Here is a 7,107-nt window from a genome sequence, read left to right as displayed (position 1 = left end):
CATCGTTCTCGGCTTATTTTGGCCGAGGTATCTGGCGAGCCATTCATCACGGACGCTATGCTTAAAAGCTACCAAGGCTTCGGCGTCCGGACAGTCGACAATCTGGTTCTTTTTAGTAAGAAACCTGTTCCAAAGCTTTCGGGCTGACTCTCTGGGCTGTTGAGTTATATGACTCAAATCGTCCGCATCCGGAGGTCGGACATAAGTCCCTTGAAAATTTTCCCGAAAGGCGTCTTCAAGCTCTTTCCAACTTCCAATGGAGCTTTCGGGGAGGCTTTTAAGCCAGTGACGAGCTGGCCCTTTGAGCTTGAGGGGTAAGTACTTGATGGCGTGGAGATCATCTCCTCGAGCCATATGGATATGAAGGATGTAGTCCTCAATCCAGACCCCAGGGTCTGTTGTTCCGTCATATGTCTCTATATTTATGGGTTTGAATCCCTCTGGAAATACATGGTCCAGCACCTCATCGGTGAAACATAGGGGGTGTGCGGCACCCCTGTAGCTGGGTGTACCGCGTTGTTCGGATGTTTGTTGTGTTGCACTGTATGCTGGGACACGCTTGCGTGGTCCATAGATGGATCTTATTGCGCCGTCCTTTGGTGCGAGCCCTTGCATGGGTCGCGTGTTGTATTGTGAGTGGCGTTGTATGCCGCTCTGTGTTGGCAGAAGGGTCGTCTATCCGACCAGGTGGCTGCTTTGATGTTTGGTTGTGGGGGGTCTGAGGCCTCCTCATCGAATTCAGGAAGCAGCTTCCGCTTTGGGTAGCTCTTGGAGGGGCGATTGTCGCCGTACCTCGCTGCTGTGTTGAGTATTTTACTCCATCTGATTTGGAGTGTTTCTTGCACAGCCTTGAGCCTTTGCTTCTGCTTTTTAAGACTCCCCGCGGTGGCAACAAGCCTTTTACTGGCATTCTGCTGCTCCGGGTGCCTGTCCGGCGTTATGTCGTCCGGACCAATATCTTTGATAGAATTTGTTTGTTTGGTTTGATTATCCGGATTGCCGTCGTCCGGCAGCGGTTCGCCCTGCTCCAGCGCTGGGTCTGTGTGATTGTTATTTCTGTTGAGGCGGGATTTGGGGCAGCGCTTGCGTCGCCGCTTTGACTGCTTCTCGAGGGAACAAGCCTTCGGTGCATCCTTCCGCTCCTCGTCGTCATCTATTGGTGCGTCCACCATGTATACATCATATGACGAGGTGGCTTTCCAGGGCCCAATAGGCGCTGGTTCTTCATTGTCTCCTTCATCGGCGTCCATACCGTCGATGTCTTCAGAGTCGAAGTCGAGCATGTCGGTTAAATCGTCAACAGTGGCTGCAAAGTGGGTGGTGGGTGGGCTTTGAATTTCTTCATCGTCTGTATCCCAACCTTGCCGACCGTAGTCTGGCTAGGGCTCTCCTGATAAGAGAGAGACTTTAGTGTCTTCAGAATATCGCCGAAAGGCGAGTGCTGAAAGATGTCCGCAGCAGTAAACTCCATGATCGGCGCCCAATCGGATTCGATCGGCAGGGGCGCGGAGGGTTCGGAGTCCGGAGAGGAGTCCGGCTCCTTGGAGTTACGATTCTCGCGGAGTGCGGGGCTGGTGTCCGGCTCGATCGCCATTGGGATCGCAGCCCCTGAGGCGGCGTCCAACCACCCATCCTTGATCGGCACAGTTGGCTCCGAATTAAGGGTCGAAGCCGATGCGGATACGGCCTCCAGGGCACTGTTCGGCGGCAGAGCTAGATCATGCTCGTCGTGACAGTGCGGTGCGCTCGGCAGTGGCTCGAATCCGTCGAAGATCAAGTCCCCACGGATGTCAGCCGTGTAGTTTAAACTTCCAAAATCTGACCTAACGGTCAGGGGCATAGCTTTCGATCTGCTCCAGATGGCCAAGTGAATTGGCCCGCAGTGCGAAGCCGCCGAAGACGAAGATCTGTCCGGGGAGGAAAGTCTCACCCTGGACTGCATCGCTGTTGATGATCGTAGGAGCCATCAAGCCTAACGGCGACGACACAGAGGAACTCTCAATGAAAGCACCAATGTCGGTGTCAAAACCGGCAGATCTCGGGTAGGGGGTCCCGAACTGTGCGTCTAGGCCGGATGGTAACAGGAGGCAAGGGACACGAAGTTTTACCCAGGTTTGGGCCCTCTTGATGGAGGTAAAACCCTATGTCCTACTTGATTAATATTGATGATATGGGTAGTACAAGAGTAGATCTACCACGAGATCGGAGAGGCTAAACCCTAGAAGCTAGCCTATGGTATGATTGTTGTTCTCTATCTTGTCCTACGGACTAAAACCCTCCGGTTTATATAGACACCGGAGAGGGTTAGGGTTACACAAAGTCGGTTACAATGGTAGGAGATCTACATATCCGTATCGCCAAGCTTGCCTTCCACGCCAAGGAAAGCCCCTTCCGGACACGGGACGAAGTCTTCAATCTTGTATCTTCATAGTCCAGGAGTCCGGCTGAAGGTATAGTCCAGCCATCCGGCCCCCCCTAATCCAGGACTCCCTCAAGCTCCATCTGCAGTCACAACATATTAAAGATACTGGAGAAATCACTCACCCTGTGCCTCGTCAAGCCGCTGGTTGACAAGCACAATATCGGCATCGGTCGCATCAAGTTGCCGCTTTAGCTCGGTAAATCCATCAGTTTGGCTAGCCACCGTAGCCTCAGCCACCTACACATAAAGGCAGTCGAATTATTACCTGGGTATATGATCCTCGGGTTGTGGCCATTCTCAACGACAACCAGAGTCTCAGGGGCTACTATTTGCACAGGGCACACCTAACGTATGCGGTACTATCAAAAACATACACTATTTCACGTACCTCGAAGCCTTTCAGCAGACTCATAAAGTCTTCATGCAAACTTCTTTCAGCGGATGAAATCCTTTCAATTACCGTACCCATTAACGTACGATGCGCTTCCGAGACGGCCGCTTGCCCCAGAAGATCCTTCAGCGCGTCCGACCGCATACTGTATGGACCCTTGCTGTCGCTCTCCTTAGGAGTCGGATACTGGGGATTCCGGGTAGCCAAAGGATTATCCTCTGGCCTTAGTGGATCCGGAGATGCCCTTCGCGACGACACTTCAAGGTCGCCCGCTTCATGAGGCGAGGTGTCAGGGGTAGGTGTTTCGCTCTCCATCATCTCCGGAAGAAGATCCCCCGAAGACAAACTCTGTCGAGAAGGGCTACGATCCGGAGTACAATTTATAAGCATCGGTTATTGTCTTCGGAAGTAAGGTAGGATGTTTCCACTATTAAGTACTTTTCGATTACTTATAGCTCGGTAGAGGGCTGATCCCCGCACGGACATTGTGCGGCAAGAATACCCTCCGAGGCAGGACCCTCTGATGAAGATTTCTTCTCCCGTTTGGAAACCTTAGTTTCTGGATCTTCAAAGGTAGTCCTCTTCCTTCCCCGGGGAGAGAGAATGACAGATTCTTCCCTTTGATTGTCCTCCCTCGCGGAGGCGCTCATTCCCCCGGCTGGAATAAGTAGCGAGTGAGGCCCGCTTTCGCCCTCTCTATTCCCCCCATCATCTTCCTTTGAGGGCACTGGATAAGGCGTCAGCTCGAGCATCTTGTCCAGTACCGGATTGTCCAAACCCTCAGGAAGGGGGGCCGAACACCTGCTCATCATTGCCTTTGTTATCCAGTCCTGGTCAAAGAGCGGCTCTTTAGAATGATGCCATGATAAATAAAAGGACAGTAGGTTCGACATGGGATTACTTACTTGGGCAGTGTCGTGGTTCTAAAATTGACAGTAGAATAGGGGGGGTAGGAATGTAGAGGCAAGATCCTAGCTGTGGAGGAGCTGTACGCGCGAGTTTTACGAGTTCAGGCCCTTCTTGGAGGAAATAATAGCCCTACGTCTCGGAGCCCAGAGACGGTCGACTGGATATACGCATGTGAATTACAAAAGGTGCGAACCCTTGTCCCAGAGGAGAGGGGTGGCTTATATAGAGTGCGCCAGGACCCCAGCTCCCCTCCGTTACACAGGGTTCAATGTTCATAAAGGAGGAGCGTTACTGGTAACGTCCGGAGTAAAGTGCTATAAATGACCATAAAGCTATGACTTAAATCTCGACCGTTGCGGAGTGAGTGTCTTCACATCTTCTGACGGTCGAATGGTTGTTCGCATGGTCGAGTGTCTTCAAGGCTGTCGAGTGGGACTTAAATTTATGGTCGAGTGGATGATGATTTCTCTCCGACTGCTTCTGGTTCTTTTAGAGATGCCCTTGGGGAGGGCGTCTTGGACAGATCCATGACCCTACCCTAGGTACATAGCTTCATCATTAGCCCCCGAATGGATCAGGGTTTGAGTGGGGAAGGAGTTGAGAACACTTCCACTCATTCTTCGTGCTGTGAGTATAACTTGTTCTGGAGCCATGAACTAAGGAGACAACGTCAACTTCTTCTTCAGTCACCTTGGTCCATTCTTGGTCTTTGTCGAGTGAATTTTCACGGTAGAATTCCGAATGATAATGTAGAGGATGCTTTCAGTCTGCAAGTTGCTCTGCTCTCCGCGGATTTCGCGAGATTCGAATTTCAGGAAGCGTGCCAGACGGGCGGGGCCGTGGTAATCGGGACAGATTAGGCAAGTCTCCTCGATCTCCGCGCCACCTTTTTCGCCACGTACTGTGCGTGCGACTGTTGCGGGATTTGTTTAGATCGTCTGGGCCTACCAGTCAGTCACTTGGGGAACGACCTTATAAAAGGCACCGGACCGGGTCTCTGCCCTGTGCACTCCCATTCTCTTTTCTTCTTCCTTCGACCTCTCCGCCACGCTCGCTTCTGCTCTCGTCGCCGAACCCTCGCTCGAACTCGATCCACCGCCATGGGAAAAGAGAAGACGGTGGCGCTGGAGCACGCGAAGAAGGCGACGGCAAAGGCGAAGGGCAAGCGGACCAACCGGGGCGGATCCTCGTCGAGATCCGGCCTGCCGCCGGGCTGGATCCAGGGTGACTGGATCCGCTCGACGATCAGTCAAGACGACCTCGATGACCTGGTGGAGGGGGGACTGATCCCCCACAAATCGGTGCGGCTCCCAGGGAACGAGACCGAGCCGCAGCCAAGGGAGGGTGAGTGCGTTCTCCTCGCCACCCACGTCGATCGCGGATTTTCTCTGCCTCCCCATCCTTTCTTTCGGGGCTTTTTGAACTTCTTTGGGGCTCAACTCCACCACTTCACTCTAAACACCATAGTCTATCTGGCTGCTTTCGTGTCAATGTGTGAAAATTTCTTGGGCTGTCGACCGCACTTGGGTCTTTTCAAACACTTCTTCACCTGCCGCTCCCAGTCGGTCAAAAAGGCCAATCCGAGTGATGAGAGGACGCACGTGATCCAGATGTGTGGGGGCCTGGGGATCCAGATGAGGAACAAGAGCACCTTCCCAGCAATGATCCTTCCCGACTCGGTCTGGGGCTGGCAGTCGACTTGGTTTTACTGTAAGGACCAGCCGACCCCGGGTCAGTCGACTGGACTTCCTCCCTTTTCTCTGGCTCGAGTGGAGAAGCCCTCCTCCCTGAAGGTGGTCCCAGAAGAGAAGGCGCATGTCAAGGTGCTGGTCGAGCGGGTCGTCCAACTCGTCCACGACGGGGTGACTGGAATGGACCTACTGGAGGTCTTTCTCGGTCGACGCATCCAACCGCTTCAGGCCCGTGACCATCCGATGTGGATGTACTGTGGACTCGAGACTCCACTTGGATCCACCTAGAGGACGTCAGCGAGGATATCTTGGAGAAGTGGCTGATGGGAATCACGAGCAACAAAGACAACCCCCGGGGGTCTAGGAGGGTGATTCCATTCGACCACTCGGGCCAGCCGGAGCAGGTATGATTTTGTTTTACCAAGTATCTTTCCGATTCACTATGTGACACCTTGTTGATGGTCGACTGAATTTGTTTTGATCGTTGTCTTTTCAGGCCCTCATTGACATGTACTCGATGCCCAATGGAGTGCAGGAGCAAGACATCGAGGAAGGAGCGAGCGGGGGCGAGAGCGGCGAGTGGCGCTCGGATGCCGAGGAGGACGAGGAGAGCGACGAATCGACTGATGACGAAGAGGTCGACTCGCCTCCTCACAGGGAGAGGAGATCCAAACACGCTCACGACCCGGCGAGCACTCCGGACCTGGTGACTGTGCCGACTGGGCAGACTTCGAAGCGCCCCAGGACGTCCTCCCCAGCGCCGATTGAGAAGGCTCCGAAGCAGCCCAAGGTTGTGCCGCCTCCAGGGCCAAGATCACTGAAAGCCACCTCCTCCAAATTGCCAAAAGCTCTGCCCAGGATCAAAGTGACCATCCCTACCATCTCCGGGTAATCATCTGACTTGTTCTTTTCGTCGACTCGAGCAACAGAACGTAACCAACTGGGTGCGGGTCTTTGCAGTGCTGCTACATCAGGAACCTCTTCTCTCCAGTACCGAGATGAGGAGATGGAAGATGTGGTCACCTCCAACCAAGGTAAAAATTCTTATGATCTTGCTCTTGACTGCTCGGTCGATTGAATTCTGGCGGTTTGCTTTAGAGTCGACTGATCTTCTCCGCAGCTCCGCCCAACGTCATCGATCTCCTAGATGACGATGAAGATGTGGCTCCTAGGCCCAGGAAGAATAAAAAGACGACGGCTGGTAAGGCGTCTCAGCAGGGACCAACGACAACACCAACCGTCTATCAATCCGAAGACCCGGGCGGGGCCTCTGTAACCTTCGTTGTACCCTTGTCGAGTGAGCGCCCTGCACCGTCGACTGTTCCGGTGATTCCTTCAGTTGTCCCATCTCACGCCTCGGAGGTCCAAGCTGCTGCACCTGGGTCGTCTGCTCTTTTCTTCACCAGCTACCCCATTCCGGACAACCAGTCGGAAGCAGCTGCGGAAGCCATCCGACAGGCTGACGTGATGATGGAGCGGATGAAGACGATGCATGAGAATAGCCAGGCTGCCTACGATGCCAGCACTGCTCTCCGGGCCAATGTCCAGGTAAGTAGACTTTTTGACTGTCCTTGTTCTATCAGGATATGCTACCCAAAAAAATTTCTTCTATACAATCTCCTATTGTTTGCGTCAAGTTAGTGCACCCACTGGGTGTTTTGTTGTCTTTGGTAGTTGCATTCTTCCACTCGGTC

This window comes from Triticum urartu, chromosome 1A, assembly GCF_056163025.1.
Source record: "Triticum urartu cultivar PI428250 chromosome 1A, HENAU_Tu73, whole genome shotgun sequence".
Lineage (NCBI taxonomy): Eukaryota > Viridiplantae > Streptophyta > Magnoliopsida > Poales > Poaceae > Triticum > Triticum urartu.
This window is presented reverse-complemented; position numbering follows the sequence as displayed.